The sequence below is a fragment of the Mastigoproctus giganteus genome, chromosome 10 (genome assembly GCF_048544385.1).
Source record: "Mastigoproctus giganteus isolate SK-2022 chromosome 10, ASM4854438v1, whole genome shotgun sequence".
Classification (NCBI taxonomy): domain Eukaryota; kingdom Metazoa; phylum Arthropoda; class Arachnida; order Uropygi; family Thelyphonidae; genus Mastigoproctus; species Mastigoproctus giganteus.
This window is the reverse complement of record NC_143584.1, coordinates 17,443,031-17,461,479: the sequence shown is the minus strand read 5'-3', so window position 1 is coordinate 17,461,479 and position 18,449 is coordinate 17,443,031. Positions and strand designations below refer to the sequence as shown.

Genomic DNA, 18,449 nt, shown 5'->3' with positions numbered 1-18,449 from the left:
TTTATTATTGTTATTTTAACAAAACTAAGATTTTTTTTGTACAGAAAAATACTATTCTTTCTCTTTTTATATTTTTTTAGCCTTTAATGTAATTATTTTCAATTTGAATTGGTTTCTTGATCTTTTCGTGAAATTTTTATAGTGAGTACTAAATTCTTGAGTTTTTAGATCTATACTTTTTCTTTATAATTGTATGTAACAGTAATATAGTATGTAAAAGTAATTTGGTCCTTAAGGTTGTCACAGACATTCTCTCAGATACGCCAGACAAGCTGTACTTGCTACCTAGGAGTCTAACATGCTGAAGGAACTGATATTCGGGTGACATTCAAGTCAAGTGGACCCAATTTTGGCAAAGTCTGGAGGATCTGTGACAGCCAAATCCTCTGCTTGCACCTTCATGATGGTGGGACTGTTAGTAATCCTGGGTATAACGTTATCTCCATGCACAAGCACACGGTGGGTGACCACCAAGGTGTGAACCAACGTAAGCAGGGGTCGAGGTGTGGCGCCCACACCACATGGAGGAATGCCGCTCCTCTATGTTACCAGGCAGTACTAGGTGGTATGTGACTCTCATCAACCGGTGAAATACCACCACTTTGCTTATTGGAGGTTGAAATGGTGGAACCCATGTTTAGTCTCTAGAGCTAAGTTCCGGTCAACCCTTCCCTATCTCTTCCATCATGCAGTGTGATTGATGACTTTAGAGGTTATAAAGAACGTCGTGGCAAGATCCAATATTCCTTTCATTTCGAGGGTACAGATCTAAAACGGTGTTCACTGGCCGGCCGCTAGTTAGTACACCGGACCGAACCTATTGGTAACTCTCTAGGAGGCTTCCGGATCAGCTAGTGTATAATCTTGCTACCTCTACTCTGCCGGATAGTGACTGGAGGGAGTCCGAGTAGTGTGTATGCGGGGAGCATTGTCGAGGACACTTTATGTCAAGGATATGGGTATATTCTTACCACTTGAAAATCTGCTACCACGTGTACGCCATATCCAAAAATTTCATTACTTCATATAGCATGTTCCACCCACTTTTTCTTACTATTGAATACACCATGAATTGTCAAACTAATAGAGCAAGCTTATCTGCGAAAAGATCTAAACCTCCCAAGCACTTCCTAATTCATTTCATAAATATACGTGGTCTCAATTCTAATCGCAACGATGTCCATTTCCACTTGCAGTCTGCCAAACCCCATGTACTTTTTCTGAGAGAATCTCAGTTATCGGTTGATTCAACTACTGCTCATCTCAGATGCCCAAATTATTTGCTGTATGATTCCTTTCGCCTCAAAGGTGGTACTTGTGCATATGTCCGTTCTGATATTCCCTGTGAGAGACTTGGCAATTTGGAATCTCCTCTCTTTGATCTTCTCTGGCTCAAAATCTCTCTACCTCATTCTGTCAAATTCATCTGTTGTCTCTACTGTTCTCCCAACTCCACTAATCACTTGGAGCTCTTTGACTTCCTCTCTTTGCAACTTGACTTTCTCCAGTCCAACTTTCCTAACAGTGAGGTAATTTTCCTTGGTGATTTTAATGTTCACAACTCCATCTGGCTTCCGTTTTCTAGTCACACCGTCCCAGCAGGTCGAGATGCTGAAGCTTTTGCAATTACTAATGACCTAGCACAGATTGTTAATTTACCTACAAGAATTCTGGACAATCCTAATCATACAGCCAATACGCTTGATCTTTTTCTCACAAACAACACTTCTAAGTACATGGTGGAAGTGAGAGGTCCTTTAGGCACTTCAGATCACAACTTGGTGATTGTCTCTTCTCCAATGGAACCTTTATCTTGTGGCTATTCCCAACCTTGTGTTGTTTGGCATTACAAGAATGTAAAATAGGATGACCTGCGAGACTTCTTTTCCTTGGTCGGATTACTGTTTCAAAACTTCTGATGTCAACGTTTGCTCAGATCGTGTCAGTGAAATTATTCTTGCAGGTATGGAATCCTTTATCCCACACTCCACTTTAAAATCTCGTCCTTTATCTAAACCTTGGTTTTCCAATAAATGTGATAAGGCTGTTCAAGAGAAGAATGTTGCATATCGTAATTGGCTTGTTTCTAATTCTTCAGTTTCATTTTCTGCCTACACCAAAGCTCGCAACAATTGTAAAGCAGTTATTAATCAAGACTAAACTAGAGTTTGAACAGGCTAAGAGTAGAAAACTTGCTTCTTGCCCTAATGGTAGCCGAGCATTCTGGTCTCTTGCCAAAGCTATTGGCTGCAACTTTTGCCCATCTTTGCTCCCACCTCTGTCCAAACCAGATGGTTCTGTTGTTACTTCAGCCAAGGATAAAGCTGACCTGCTAGCATCCCATTTTTCTTCCAGCTCATGTATTAATGATCTTGGTAAAACACCTCCCACCATTCCCAACACACTCCATTCAATGTCTCCTGTGGTCTTCCGTCAAAAGGATTTTTATGAATCTTGATGCTAAGAAAGCTCCAGGTCCTGATGGTATTTCTCCACTTGTTCTCAAAACCTGTGCTCCTGAACTTACTCCTATTCTTTGCCACCTTTTTTCACTTTCTTATTCCAAAGGTGTTTTTCCATCTGCTTGGAAATTTGCTCATATCCAGCCAGTTCCTAAAAAGGGTGACAAATCCCTCCCATCCAATTATCGTCCCATTGCAATTACTTCTACTCTTTCTAAAGTAATGGAGAAATCAATTAACCGCCAACTCTTAAACTACCTAGAAACCTTCCGTCTGATCAACGATCACCAGTATGGATTCCGTCAGTATCGATCCACTGGTGATATTCTAGCTTATGTTACCCATTTATGGACTAATTCAATGGAAAGGTTCGGTGAAACACAAGTAGTTGCTCTTGACATCTCAAAGGCTTTTGATCGTTTTAGGCATAAAGGTCTTCTAAACCAGCTTCCATCTTATGGTTTGCCAACTGTTTTTAGTAATTGGTTATCCAGTTTTCTCTCTGATCGCTCACTGAGGGTGATGGTAGATGGTTCTCTGTCTTCTAACTTCTCCACTAATGCCGGTGTCCCCCAAGGTTCAGTTCTTTACCACACTCTTTTCCATAGTTTTGCCGATGATAGCACATTGCATTCCACTTTCCATTTTGAGAAACCTTGTCCTACTCAATCAGCTTCAACCTCTTGAAAATCTGCTACCAATTCCTTAAATGCCGATCTTCAGGTAATTCTCCAGTGGGGCAAAGACAACTTAGTTGATTTCACCCCTTCTAAAACTCAGTCTTGTCTTATATCTCGCAAAAAGGATTCTTCTGCTCCTATGCTTATCTTTAGTGACACTCCGATTTCTAGGAAAAATGATATATCTCTTTTGGGGATTACCCTGGCTTCTAATCTCTCTTGGCACAAGCACATTACAAATATTGCTTCCTCAGCATCTAAAAAACTTGGTTTTCTCTTTCGCTCTCGGCGTTACTTTTCCTCCAAACAACTGCTCACTCTGTATAAATCGCAAATCCGCCCTGCCATGGAATATTGTTCCCACATCTGGGGTGGTGCCCCCAAAACCTCTCTCAGGCTTCTTGATTCCATTCAGAAGAGGGCAGTTAGGTTAATTAATGATTCATCTTTAAAAAAGTCTCTCACCTCGCTGTCTCTTAGACGTACTGTTTCTGCTGCATGCCTCTTCTACAGATACTTCCATGGGCACTGTTCTTCTGAATTAGCTTCCATAATTCCTGCTATCTCTTTCAAAACAGTCCGTACACTCGCTGCCACCAGCCAACATCCATTTACTGTCCAACTTCAAACTCACAGAACCCACTTTTCATCTTCCTCATTTATTCATTCAACTGCCGTTTTCTGGAACAACCTTCCTTCATACATATTTCCTGAAAATTACAATCTACAGAAGTTCAAGTCCAATGTCAACAAATATCTTCTTGCGTCTTCTCAACCTCCAACCCAAGCACGGTACTAAGTACTATAGTTTCTAATACCTCTCGTGTTTGGGGTTCACATAAAAAAAAAAAAAAACAAATTGGAGCAGAATGGTATTAAGGGTAAGTTGCTACAATGGATAAAAGGATGGTTGAGTGAGAGAAGACAGAGGGTGGTAATCAATTGATGCTGCTCTTCGTGGACTAATGTTATTAGTGGAGTTCCACAGGGTTCGGTGTTGGGTCCACTGTTGTTTTGTATATTTATCAATGATATTGATGAAGATATATCAGGCTTAGTATCGCAGTCTGCAGATGATACAAAGGTTGGCAGGGTTGTTAATGACAGTAATGGCAGTGTGTTATTTCAACAGGATCTAGAAAATTTGGGCAGATGGGCTGAGAAGTGGCAACTGAAGTTTAACATTGAAAAATGCAAAGTACTGCATATGGGTGGAAGTAACCCCAGAGAAACGTACCAACTGTGTGGTACTACACTTAAGGAGGTAGAAAATGAAAGACCTGGGAGTAATTGTGCAGTCAGATATGAAGTTTTCTGAACAATGCAGACAGGCTGCCAGGGCAGGTCATGGGGTGTTGTCAATGATATACAGGAATTTTGTTAGCAGGGAAAAGGAGGTGATTGTCCCTCTGTATAAGGCAATGGTCAGGCCACGCCTTGAGTACTGCGTGCAGGTCTGGAGGCCTCATTTTAAGAAGGATGTAGATTTGCTTGAGCATGTACAGAAAAGGGCAACAAGATTGGTGAGGGGAATGAAGGGATCCTCTTACCAGGAGAGGCTTAAGTTCTGCAAATTGCATCAGCTGGAGACTAGGCACCTGCAAGGTGATCTGATTGAGGTGTATAATGCCTTGAATGGGTTGAGCACGCTGAATTGTGATGGGATTCTTTCACTTGTTCAGATTACGAACCTAAGGGGGCATAAATTGAAATTGAGGAAAGACAGTTGTAGAATAGATGTGCGGAAATTTGCCTTTAGCCAGCGGGTGGTTAATTGCTGGAACAAACTTCCATCTGCCGTTGTGGAAGTTGATAGGTTAAATAAATTTAAGGAGGAACTGGACAAATATTTAGAGGGGATTTTTTTTTTTTTTTTTTTTTGGCTGATGCTGCATAAGCTCATACGCTTGCATCACATGCCACTACTACTATCACTAGTATTAACAAAATTTTACAAACTTATAGGACTGATATTGACTTGGAAAAATTTATTGACGAAGTTAAGCAATTTTTAATAATGATGAAAGAAGAAAATTTTTCAATTAAAAATATGTACCAATTTATAAACGACAGGCTAAGGTCTACCTTCCCGAAAGTAGAAACTATTTAAAAAATATTTTTGACTATGCCTATTTCAAATGCAAGTGCTGAACGGTCATTTTTGCTGTTGAAATGAATTAAAAATTATTAAGAAGCAACTTGCACCAAAATAAAACAAGTGACCTATCATTATTATTCATTGAATCAGATGCAATGGACTCAATTACTTATGATGATATTATAGATATATTTGAAAAGAAAAAGTTATTATTTTTTAGTTATTATTTTTTTTATTAGTTTAGTATTTTATTATATTAGTTATTATTTTTTAATTTAATACATATATACTTATGTATGTATAATACTTTATTTTTAATACCAATAAATACCAATGCTGTGTTATTTTTATTTTATTAAAATGAGTTTTTATAGAAATATGACTTTTATTTTCAATAAATTAAAAAAATATTTATGAATTTGATTAACTGAAATAAACGTTTGAAGCAATTTCTTTTTACTTTGTACTGACATGACCTAACCTTTTTGGGCCTCATAAAGGACCTCCAAAAGTGTAAATGCAGCCCTGGCAATTGATGCATATATCAACTTTTCCCTACACATTTCACATAACTTAGTATACTAGTGTCCTTCTGTCTTATCAGCTTCCAACATTTGCAGTGTAAAAAAATCACACTGCACAAACATTAAATTCAGGAAATGAAAAAAATAACCAACTAAATAAATAACTACACAGTAGAAATTTACAAATGGGCTCCATCAAATGCCTACATGAGCATTTACAAAATTTTTCTTTTATAAAAAACCTAAACATGAAGGGGTATTAAATCCTACAGTACATATACTAAGCTTGGGTTGAGAAGACAGAAGATCTTGTTGAAATTAGGCTTGAATTTCTGCAGATTTTTGGGAAATATGCATGAAGAAAGATTATTTGAAAAAAAAAAAAAAAAAAAACAGAAGTAGAAGGGATAAATGAGGAAAAGTTGGTTCTCTGAGTGTAGAGTTGGGTGAAAAAAAAAACTGTCAAATTATGGCCACACACCAAACTTATAAGCTCACGTGTATTATGTCCAAAAATTCCTTTATGCATAGCCAAAAATTCAATTATAAATGATAGACACAAATTTATGGATGTGTATTACTTCCATGAATTTGTTACTTATCATTTATAATTGTTTAAGGAACCACATTTGACTTCTGCTACCATAGTTTTGTATTGATAAGAACATTCAAATTTTGCTGCCATTATTATAGAATTAAGTTATGGTAGGGGAATTCTGGTGTTTTAATAGTAGCAGATAGCTATCTTGAAAGTTTGTTAGTGTTAGTTAGATAAATTTATTATCTGTAATAATTATTTAGAACTTACAAATGTACCAGTATAGCATAATACATATAACTTACACTTGATAGGTGATACAAAATACATATACCGTAAGCTGGCTATTGCAATATATATACCAGGGGTGGCCAACTTAATTTTTGATGCGATCTACCATCTCAAGAATTTCATTGCACATGGTTAAAAAAGTTAATCAACACATACTGAAAAATGTTGTTTATAAATTTTAAAATTAAATACAATTCAGAATTCTTATTTTAAATTCATACATATTTAAATTTTTAATTTATGTGAAGTTTGTGTCTTAATGCCATCTGCCAAGCTTTCAAAATTGGGGATATACTGTGATAAGGCCAACCGTAAATTATTCGTCTTTGTTTGTTTCAAATACAAAAAGGCCAATTTACATAGATATGTGTAACCAAAATAGGAATTTAAAAGTTCACCACATTTTTTTACATTTGGGTACTTGTCTTGGCAAACATATTTCCAAAAGTCTTTTTCTGTTGATCTGGCTTTTAGGAAGATATTGTTATGCAATATAATAATTTCATTTTCATGTAATATTTTCTCCATGTGAAAAATCTCAGCGATTTTTTTTTCTGCAATTTGTTTTGTATCTAAGTTGACATTAAATGGATAAGAAATATATTGAAAGATGTCTTTAATTGTTTTAAAATCACTGAATCTGGTTTCAAAATGATCCACAACTTTCTAAATTTCAGAAACATATTTCTCACTATTAAATTAAAAAACAGGATATTTTTGCAAATGATCATGCATATTTGCAAAATGATCGAATTATTTTCTTTGAGCATCTTAGCCATTGCCAAAAAATGATATTTATATGCAAAAATACTACTAATCATGTCACCCACATTTTTATTTTTTCCTTGTAATTCCAAATTCAGATCACTTAATTTACTGGTAAAATATGCCAAAAAAGCCAGATCGCACAACCACTCCATATCTTGTAGCTGCTGATAATCATCTCTCCTTTGATCAACAATTTTTTTAATTTCATACTTACTCTGACTCAGCCACCTCACATCTGTGTGTAATATCAGATCTGGTTCATTTTCATCAAGTTGCATTTTAAAAAGCCTCTTTTGAAGAGATTGCCTCAGATGGAATTCACAATTTTGAAAGCTATGTTCATAACACTTTTAGTATTTAATCTTTTGCAGGGTAACACTTGTTGGTGGATGATATAGTGGTAACTCAAAAAATCTGGGAATTCATCATCCTTTTGGCACAATGTGATGAATCCATTAAGGTGCCCTTGTCATTGCTTTAGTTCCATCTGTTGTTATTGATGTGAGCTTAAATAGTGGTGATTTAATTTTTTGAATGCGTTAAATATATCAAGTTCTAGTTCTTTCTTTTAATGAAACCATAACCAGCAGTTTTTCTCAGTGGCAGAATCATCGAAAACCATACAAACAAAAACGAGCAATTGAGCTGTATCACTGACATCTGTAGATTCATCCAGTTGTAAAGAAAAGGGCACACAATTGTTCGCTCACATTTTTACTCATTTTTTCGATGCATCACATCACAGTATTTCATGATAATTGCAGATCTTGAAGAGCACTTTTAATTTCATTTTTGTTCTTAAAATTTTCAAAAAGAGAATCTGTTATTTCTAAAAATGCATCTTTGATGAATTGACCATCAGAAAATGGTTTACATTTTTTTTTTCAAGAAGATGACTCACTTTAAATGATGTTACAGTTACTGCTTTAGATTGTAAATTAGTAAATTAGGTGTCACAAAGAAATTTTTTTGTGCGAATGTTCTGGATTTAATTCTTTTAATTTATTTTTCCCAAGGTCACTATTAGGCGGAAAATCCGATTGGTATTTACCATGAAGTGCGCTGAAGTGCCTTTCTAAATTTCCTTTTTTGGGTATAGCCACAGAAGCATTGCAAATCAAACAACATTTTTCTTTTATCATTACAAAGAAGTATTCTAGTTCCCACTCTTGATGAAAATGATACGTTTTATTCTTTTGTAGTATTCATTTTAAATCAAAGGGTATTAAATTAACATATAAGTACTGTCCAGTTATTAACATTAAGCAAGCTAAATAAGAATTCGACACATACACATGCTCTCCACAATAACTGCGTGAATTTTCACTAGACAAGCCTAGAGGCTCTGCGGCGACAAGAGTAGTCGTGGTTCAATGGATTTGTAATACACATATGCAGTGGGGAGCATAATAATAATAACATCTAGATTTTTGACTAATCTATTTTTTATATATATTCAGATAGTATGAATCAGAGCTGTGCTACTCAATATGTTCTACGTTGATAATAATATTAGTAAAATAATAAGAGGAGTATACCTCAATATAGTGCGTAGAACCCTTCCGTATGATACCCTCCAGAAATTAAAACGGAAAAAACGAAAAAATCGGCAAACTTACCGGTACATTAGAGTAAAAAATAAATAATTAAATAATCAATTTAACACAATACAAATCAATTAAAAATCAAATTAACGCAATTAAAAGAATCAAACGAAAATATTCAAAACGATTTTCCTTCCTGAAGCTGACAACGCTTTTCGACCGAATGTCGTGATCACAGGAATGAAAATTACCGAATCGGGTTAAACCTGTTACTTAAATAGAGATTATTTGTCTTCGCCCATGCGCGTAAAGGTCCACGAATCGGAGATCAAATATGGCCGCCGAACATTAAGGAAGGAAAATCGTTTTGAATATTTTCGTTTGATTCTTTTAATTGCGTTAATTTGATTTTTAATTGTTTTAAATTGATTTGTATTGTGTTAAATTGATTATTTAATTATTTATTTTTTACTCTAATGTACCGGTAAGTTTGCCGATTTTTTCGTTTTTTCCGTTTTAATTTCTGGAGGGTATCATACGGAAGGGTTCTACGCACTATATTGAGGTATACTCCTCTTATTATTTTACTAATTTTATATATATTTAAAATTCGTCGTGATTGACCGAAATTAAAGCTCCAATCGGTCGCAATCAACTTGTTGGTTGTGTATATATAATTAATAATTTAAACTTCATAGCATAACCAGTGCATAGTGTTATTACTGCATTAGGTATATTAGTTTAGTGTAGTTTTTTTTTAATTATATTGAATTTGAACAAAATCATGCCTCAGACCAGAGCAGCAAAGTAAAGGGCTCAAGGTAGTGGGAGTGCTGTGGCTTTGGGGAGAACTGAAGGGGGCAGTTGTCCTCTAAATCACAGCCTTTTATGAAATGTATTGCTTGTTTGATGTTTGTGGATCTATCTGGTGAGACATGATATTGCCATCTTTATGTGTGTTCAATGTAAGGAGTGTGAGGGTATTAGGTGCTAACTCAACGTTGTTATGGACCTTTATGAAACCCTTGAAGAACAGGGCAGAAGCTCTCAAAGGATTTAATTTGGGGACCCATCAAGCTCTCAGCTGCCCACATCAATGCCAGAGCTGGAACTTGATCATCAGGCAACACAGTGGCAATCCCAAGGCAGAATAATAAAAGTGCAGTACAATCCCTACTGCACTGGCCCCACAGGAGCATCATTTTCTTTAACAATAGTCTCCTACGACAACTAGCTTGCACAGAACCTAGTCATGACGGTGAAATATGTTGTTCAAAAAAGGATAGGTGGAATAGGACAAGGGTGTGCCTATCACGGGCAAAAGCTGATGACGTTGTACAGCAGATGTTAGCATTAGATAAGGCATATGATGCAAGAAAGCAAGCTTATAAGCAGCCAAAAAAAAAAAAAAAAAAAAAACCTTCCCATTTCAACCATCCGGTCACTCCAAATGTTTGTCTAGTTCAGCCTTAAATTTATTTAAGCTATCAACTTCCACAACAACAACAGATGGAAGTCTGTTCCAGCAATTAACTACCTACTGGCTAAAGGAAAACTTTCGCATATCTGTTCTACAACTGTCCTTCTTCAATTTGAATCTATGCCCCCTCAGGTTCTTAATCTGAGCAAGCGGAAGTAACACATCAGCATTGAGCCTGCTCAAACCATTCCAGGCCTTATACACCTCAATCAAATCACCTTGCAGGTGCCTCATCTCCAGACTGCGTTTTGCAGAATTTAAACCTTTCCTGGTAAGAGGACCCCTTCGTTCCCCTCACCAATCTTGTTGCCCTTCTCTGTACTCACTCAAGCAACTCTACATCTTTCCTAAAATGAGGCCTCCAGACCTGTATGCATTACTCAAGGTGTGGCCTGACCACTGCCTTATATAAAGGAATAATCAATTCCTTGTCAGTGCCAGCAAAATTTCTATATATCATTGACAAAACTTCATGACCTGCTCTGGCACCCATCTACACTGCTCAGAGAACTTCATATAAGTTGTCTGCTGGCCAGTACAAACTGAAAAAAATATGGCAACATATTTTGAATCTGCAGGGATAAATGGAGGTATTGTGAAAATATCGTAATATGAACCCAATAACATATTGTTTTTTTTTTTTTTTTTTTTGTAATTCATTCCAAGTCCTTGGAAGTTGAAAATTACACTATATTACTAAGCTATTTATCTCTCTAAAAGGTCATATTTATAATGGAAATTACAATACACTTTCATTGTTATCATATGTTCCAGTTATAAGATTCCATTTTGAACGCCTTTGTGATATTTTTCTAAAGCACGTTTCTGGAGGTCACTACCATAAAACAATAAAAACAATTTCCAGTATATTGGGCTTTTCTGTCAGCACAATCTATTATAAACGGGTGTAAACTTGATCTTACTGCATTTGCAATAATACTGATAACTGGAATTCTGTGGGGTTTTACGTTATGGTATTATGGTGAAATGTGTTCCCCTACACTGAAATCTTCCATCATATAAAAAAACAAATTTTCACAAACTTCTCTTCATTCCTTTTTTACGTATTGCAATGATGAAGGGAAAGGGATCAACGGAAAGTGCAAGTGCTGGCAGTGTCAGGAAACGAAACAAAATTGATTTAGAAATGAAGATGAAAACGATTAAGAGGTACGAAGCATGACAAAGTTTGTCATCTATTGCAAGATGAATTAGGTCTCGCTGCTTCAACAGCGAATACTATTTTAAAGGGCAGTGCATGTATAAAAGAACATGTGAAAGAATCAATGCACTTAACATCAATGGTGATCACAAAACAGTGTTCAAGTGCTATATTGAAGAGGAACAGCTAATAATATGGATGGAAAATCAAATTCAGAAGCAAGTACTCCTGAGTCAAATGGCCTATTAAACAGGTGGTTTAATAGGTTCAACCATCGTGCTGGTTTCCAAAACATTAAAGTATGCAGTGAAGTCGTCAGTGCCAATTCTGCAGCTACAGAGATATTTTGTGATGTATTGGAAAAAATTATTGATGAAGGCAGCTATTCAACACAGCAAATTTTTAACGATGACGAGACTGCTTTGTATTGGAAAAAAATGCCGGATCGAACATACATTGCCAAAGAGGGAAAGACAATGCCAGGTTTTAAGGCTTCAAAAGATAGGGCCACGCTCTTGCTTGGGGCTAATGCAGCAGGAGATTACAGATTAATACCACTGCTTTTGTACCATTCTGGAAATCCTCATGCATTTAAGGGCATCAATAAAGCCACCCCTACCCATGCATTTCCGATCGAACCAGAGAGCATGAATAACATATCTCTCTTTGAGGACTGGTTTAAATGCTGCTTCATTGCTGAGATTGTAAAAACAACGACGTTCCTTTCAAGATTTTGCTTCTATTAGATAATGCTAATCTAGATGATTTCAATTCGAATGTGAGAGTCATATTTCTACTGCCAAACACGACTTCACTCATCCAACCTATGGATCAGGGTGTTATTTCGAATTTAAAAAAGCATACTATTTACGCACGCCATTTGCTCAGGCATTGTCTTTAGTAGACAGTGAGAAAAATTTTATGTTAAGAGACTTTTGAAAATCTTACAGTATTTACCATGCCATCTTAAACATTAATAAGGCCTGGGCAGAAATTACTAAAAGTTGTTTAAATGGTGAATGGAAGAAAATATGCCCACGACACGAAACAGGCTTCGAAGGGTTTGAAAAAGACGACTCATATGAAGAGGTTACAGAGCTACTTCATTTGGAGGTTGTTGCCAAAGACATGGAGGTGTTAATAGTGGAAGAAGAGAAAGAATTATCTAATGAAGAACGTATTGACTTGCAGGCAGCAATAGTGAAAGATGAAAATGCTGAAGAAGCTCAAGATGAACCAAATGAGGAGCTGAGATGCTTCATCACCAGAGAGTTGGCAATGGCATTTTGTGAAATTGCATCGGTAATGGCGAGGTTTGAGAAGATGGATCCTGACAGCGAAGGATTCTTATAAGTTAACAGAAGGATGAATGATATCTTTGCTTGCTACAAAGAAATCTATGATGAAAAGAAAATTTTTTTAAAATTAATTAATGGATGAAAAGAAAAAAGCCACCGTTCAGTCATCCATTAATATGTTATTTCGTAAGGTTGAGTGGCCGACCCCTTCTAAATCTCCACAGCCCTCAACCTCCACAGTGGCGTACTTATCAGCTGAAGAACGGATTCTGGCAATGATGCTCAAAGGTAAAACTTACTGATGTTATGCCTGTCTCCTCTCTCTTTTTTTTTTTTTTTGTAATTTTATAATTTTGAAAATTTTTTAAATTGCACGCTTTTGTAATTTTTCCTGTGCACGAGATAAAAAATTTAATAAATACAATAAATAATTCTATTCACATGTTCATTTAACATTTCTTTTCAATTCAATCAATTTAGTGAGCACAGTTGCGAGTGCTGCACAAGCATGGGGGAAATTCTACCTTATGTAAAATCCGACTTGCAGTTTTGAGGAACGCAACCCTTAAATTAATCGGGGAGTGGCTGTATATGATATCAAAATTAATTTTTGCATCCAGTTCATTTGTGACCACGTTGTAGTATGCAATAAAACTGGCCAGACAAGATTTCCCTTAACAAACCCATGCTGTGTCTGATTTATAACTGTAGTCTTGTCTAGAGATCCTGCATCACTTCTTTAATCAGTGACTCCATTATTTTTCCCAGAACAGAAGTTAAATTTTTTTTTTTTCCTTTTTATCGTATGATGTGAGCAATACACGAAGGAACTAGTTTTTTCCTGCTTCCTTTGTGTATCGTGCCATGAGGTCCAACCGGAGAGTACGGCACCATTGTAATATCCAAGTCCGAGGCGGGATTCGAACCTGCGACCTTTGCGTTGCCAGGCAAGCACTTTACCCACCCGGCTAGCCCGGTTGGAAAAGTTAAACTAACAGGTCTATACTTATTAGTTTCACCAGTGCCTCCATAGCCAGGTGGTCAGGAGCAGCAGTGCGTAGCACACGCTTCTTGATTAGACCGGGGTTCGAGCCCGTGACCACCAAATATGGAGGATGCGGATAGGTCAGGGAATGACCACTGCATATCCCCAGAGCAATATGGCCTTAGTTGCTAATGCTTCTAAAAACCAAATAACAAACAAACAAACAATTTGTTTCACTTTGAATCCCCTTTGTGAATTGGAGATACATTTGCACATCTCCAGTCCATGGGGACCTCCCCTGAATCTAAGGATGCTCTCATAATTATGATTTAGGACAGTCATTTTAAACTGGGGTGCCACCACAACATTCCAGGGTTGCCATGTAATTTGGGTTTAAGTTACTTAAACTTTTTTTTTTTTTTTTGAAATTTATATATTTATTTCATTATAAAAAGGTGCACGGTATCCATTGTACTATATCTTTTCACTTGTAGTGATCTATAATTGATGTTTATTATATAAATAGTAAAACCTCTATATAAAGAATAAAATTATTATATAAGTATACAGAATTTGTATTATGAATTGTAATTTTGTTTATAATTATATTATAATAACTATCATATAACATATTTTTTTAATGTTTTATATATATATATATATACACAGACAGAATCTGATTATTGAAAGGTCGAAAACTACTGTTAGGTATTTCTTTTAGCCAAGGGGTAATGTGAACTGAGAAAATTTGGGAACCTCTGGCTTAGGGTTTGCTTAGTTCCCTCGCTGCCTCCTTCAATATAACTGGATAGATTCCATCCACACCCCAGGTTCCTTTTTTATATTAAACTTCAACAATTTCTCCTCCACTTTGCTCTCCGTTATTACAAAATCATTTAGCTCCACGACAGAATTTAGTAAACTTCTGTCCTCCCCTTCCTTACAGAATTCCTCTTGTGTGAATGTAGATACAGAATACTCATTCAGTTTGTCAGCTATCTGAGCAGGATCATCAACAGTTGAACTACCAACATCAAGTGGACCAATCTGATTCATTACCTTCCTTCTAGAGTTTATATAAGTAAAGAAGTCTTTGTTGTTTTCTTTGCATCCTTTGCCAAGGATTTCTCGTAATCAGCCTTTGCTTGCCTAACCTCTTTTGTGACTTAATTACAGACTAGCTTATATCTGCCATAGGCTTCTGTGTCATCTGATAATTTATATGCATCCCACACATTTTTCTTCTCTGCCATGAGCCTCATTAAGTCTAAATCTTGAAGAGTATTTCTTAGTTGGTATGAAAAGCCTAGTAGCTTCCAAGATTAATTCCTTGAAGGCTTCCCATTTAGAATTTGCTGTTTTTAACATCATCAGTTGATCCCACTGTGTAGAATTTATAAACAGTCTGAGACCTCTGTAGTTACCTTTATGGAAGCAAAAACCCTTCCCTTTACCCTTGATGGTAGTTACATCTTTAAGTAAATCCCACATCAGTACACTGTGATCCCTGTCACCCAGAGGTTCCTTTATCTGCAAATTCTTAATGCACGAATAATCACTGCTGATATCGTTGTATACGCTGGCACTAATGACACTAAGACTAGGAGATATGAAGATTTACTCAACAAGTATAGGGCAATGTTTAAAAAAAAATTCACAAGGTAGGATTAAATTTGAGTGTCTGCAATTCTGTACAGACACGATAGAAGGGAGTATATAATGAGAGCCTTGTCAATCAATTCGCCAGTGGAGAGATTGTACAACACCCATGGGATAGAATTTTCTCAGTGTGGTCTGTGCTTGTTAACAGATCAGCAGCTTCTATAGATACAATCAGTCCTCATCGTATAACATGTGTTTACAATACACGAATTCGATCATACACGATTTATAAATAAGTGAATGATGTTGTATATAACACAAACTGTATTCGCTTATGCATGATTTGCCTTTGTGTTTATAAGAAATGGCAGTCGAATGCAGGAATCAATCACCCCAACCGGACAAAATAGGAATGAAGAGAAAATTCAGAAAATTTATATATCAGTATTATCGCAAATGCAATTAGATTGAGTTTACTACCCATTTATAACAGATTCCACTAGCAGGAACACCCACTAAACCGTAAATTGCAAATTGTTTTTAATGTTTTATGGTACTGATCTCCAGAAAAGTGCTTTAATAAATTATGAGCTCTAGTATGAGGTGATAATACAGGCAACCCACGTATGACACAGTACTTCTACAACATGGTTACAGAATTGTGGCAAACCTCACATAACACAGTATTTTTGAGTATTTATGCAGGGGAAATCCTGCTATTATGTTGGATGTAATTTTTCAATATTTCCATTCTTTCTTACGAATCCCAGCTATTGACTTGCTAGTCATTATCCAAAAAAAATTGGGAAATCCCCATGTCAGGTTTTGTGCTATTGAACTTGTGCTTCTTTGAGACCATAAAAAATCGTGACTTTGAAGCATGTATTTCGTGACTTTTAAGGTTTTGTAGGGGTATTTTGGTTTTTATTTGATTGTTTATAAAATTTTCTGGGTGTATATTACTAAACTTTGTTCTTAAGAACTGTATTGAAATAATTTCTTTGTTATGAATTAAATTCCAGCCCTAAATTATCCTAAGGAACTTTGGCATAATTTGGGTAACTACCGTTTAAAGAATGGTTTCTAAATTGTTTTGTGCCAGCTGTGGAAAACTATTTAAAGCAGAAAGATCTAAATTTCAAAGTTTTATTACTATTGAATAATGCGCCGGGTCATCCAAAAGTCGAAGTAAGGTTCCTACCGTCTAATACAACTTCTTTAATTCAGCCATTAGTTCAAAGCATTATATCTACTTTTAATTTAAAACTCATTACATCAGAAAATCATTGCAATTGAAAAAATTGAACATTTTTTAAATTGTGGACTGTATTGGAATCATAGCTTTATCGCTCAAAGAAGTAAAACCATCAACATTAAATGCATGTTGCCAAAATGTATGGCCAGAGTCAGTTCATTCAGGAAATATGGTCGAACCGGCAGAAAACAGAATAGGTATGATAGTAGATATGATAGAATTTGTTAAGTCGGTAGGAGAAGGTTTTGATGATATGACTACTGAACACATTCAAGAATTACTGGTACAAAACGTGGCTAACAAAGCGGATTTGGTGGAAATGACATCGGAAGTAAAACAAGTCAGTTTAGAGGATTATAGCACAGATGAAAATTCTGAAGTTCCAAATTTTACACTAAAAAGTATATGGGAAGGCCTAAACTTAGCCAAGCAATTAGAATCTTATTTTTTTAATGCAGATCCTTCAACTGAAAGGAACACAAAATTCAAAAGGGAGCTTCAAAAATGCTTAGCACCATATCATGCAATTTACAAAGATCTATCAAGCAAAAGCAAACAATCCCAGAATACTGATTTTTTAAAGAGAGTAGAGATACATGAAATCTAGATGCTGCAGAAGAAAGTTTAAAAGGTGCAGATATTCTGCACCTTTTAAACTTTCTTCTAAAAGGTACAGAGTAAACATTCTTGTTTGATTATGCTTAGCAGCTATGAAGAGGAAGAAAAGTAAACGAATGCACGTTATCTGTATTTCTGCCTTTACTGTGTTGTTTATTCAGTTTATTCAGCTACCACGCTCGCTGCTTTGCATGCTTCAAGCATGCCTCTTCGTTTTTTGTTCTTTTTATACTGTAATTGTGCTTTATTCCCTAAAATTGAGTAAAATACTTGAAAAAAGTGTGAAAAGGAAGTGTCCTGGTGAAGATACTACAGATTCAGTGAGAAAAAGGAAAGCATTATAGATAGAGGAAAAATACAAAATTGTGGAATGCTTTGAGCGAAATGAAAAAATGTGATTTTGTGCTTGCTACAGGTCTCAATGAGGCAACGATGAGAACAATTAGAAAGAATGCAGAGAAAATAAAAGCAACTTTCATAGCAGGAACAACTCAAAGTGTAACAAAATCCATTAGATCAAGATACAAAGAATTAGAAGAGATGGAACGTCTGTTATCTGTTTGGATAGGTCAAATTTAACCCCAGGGGCTCACATCTGGTGAGTATGTATGTACATAAGCCTGAGGCTTCCTTGCACTATATGGCTAGTAATAATAATAATAAAAAAGAACAAGTTTGCTTACAATAGAAGCAAAAGCATTAGCAATATTTTATTATGCAATAATCGTAATCAAATACGTATTTTATTATTACACAAATACTTACGTGATGTTTAGTAATGTTTTGGTTACAAATGCATGTACAATCTTGGGTGGTCGGTAACTAACACTATTTTTTTCATAATGCCTGTTATTTATATTGCATGATTTTGCATTGCACAAAGGTTTCTAGGAACACAACTACCATGTTATACGAGGACTGACTGTATGAAGTTCTCTGAGCAATGCAGCCAATCACATCTCATTGAGCAAAGCTCAATGAGGTTTTTTTTTTGGCTGATGCAGTATAAGCTTGCTTACTTGCATTATTTGCCACTACTAATGCTAATGCTAAATTGCATGTGTTCTCTTGTCAATTTGCCTGTTTTGCTGGATGAAAAGCCCATGTTCTCATGGGATGAAAAACCATGCTTCCAGAAAAATTG

The 18,449-nt window shown here is 35.9% G+C and overlaps 1 protein-coding gene across 1 annotated transcript in view; it reads right to left on the bottom strand.

Moving 5' to 3' along the window:
- Positions 1 to 18,449, bottom strand: part of LOC150078811 (uncharacterized) — a 329,603-nt gene that overhangs the window by 84,768 nt on the left and 226,386 nt on the right. The window lies entirely within an intron of this gene.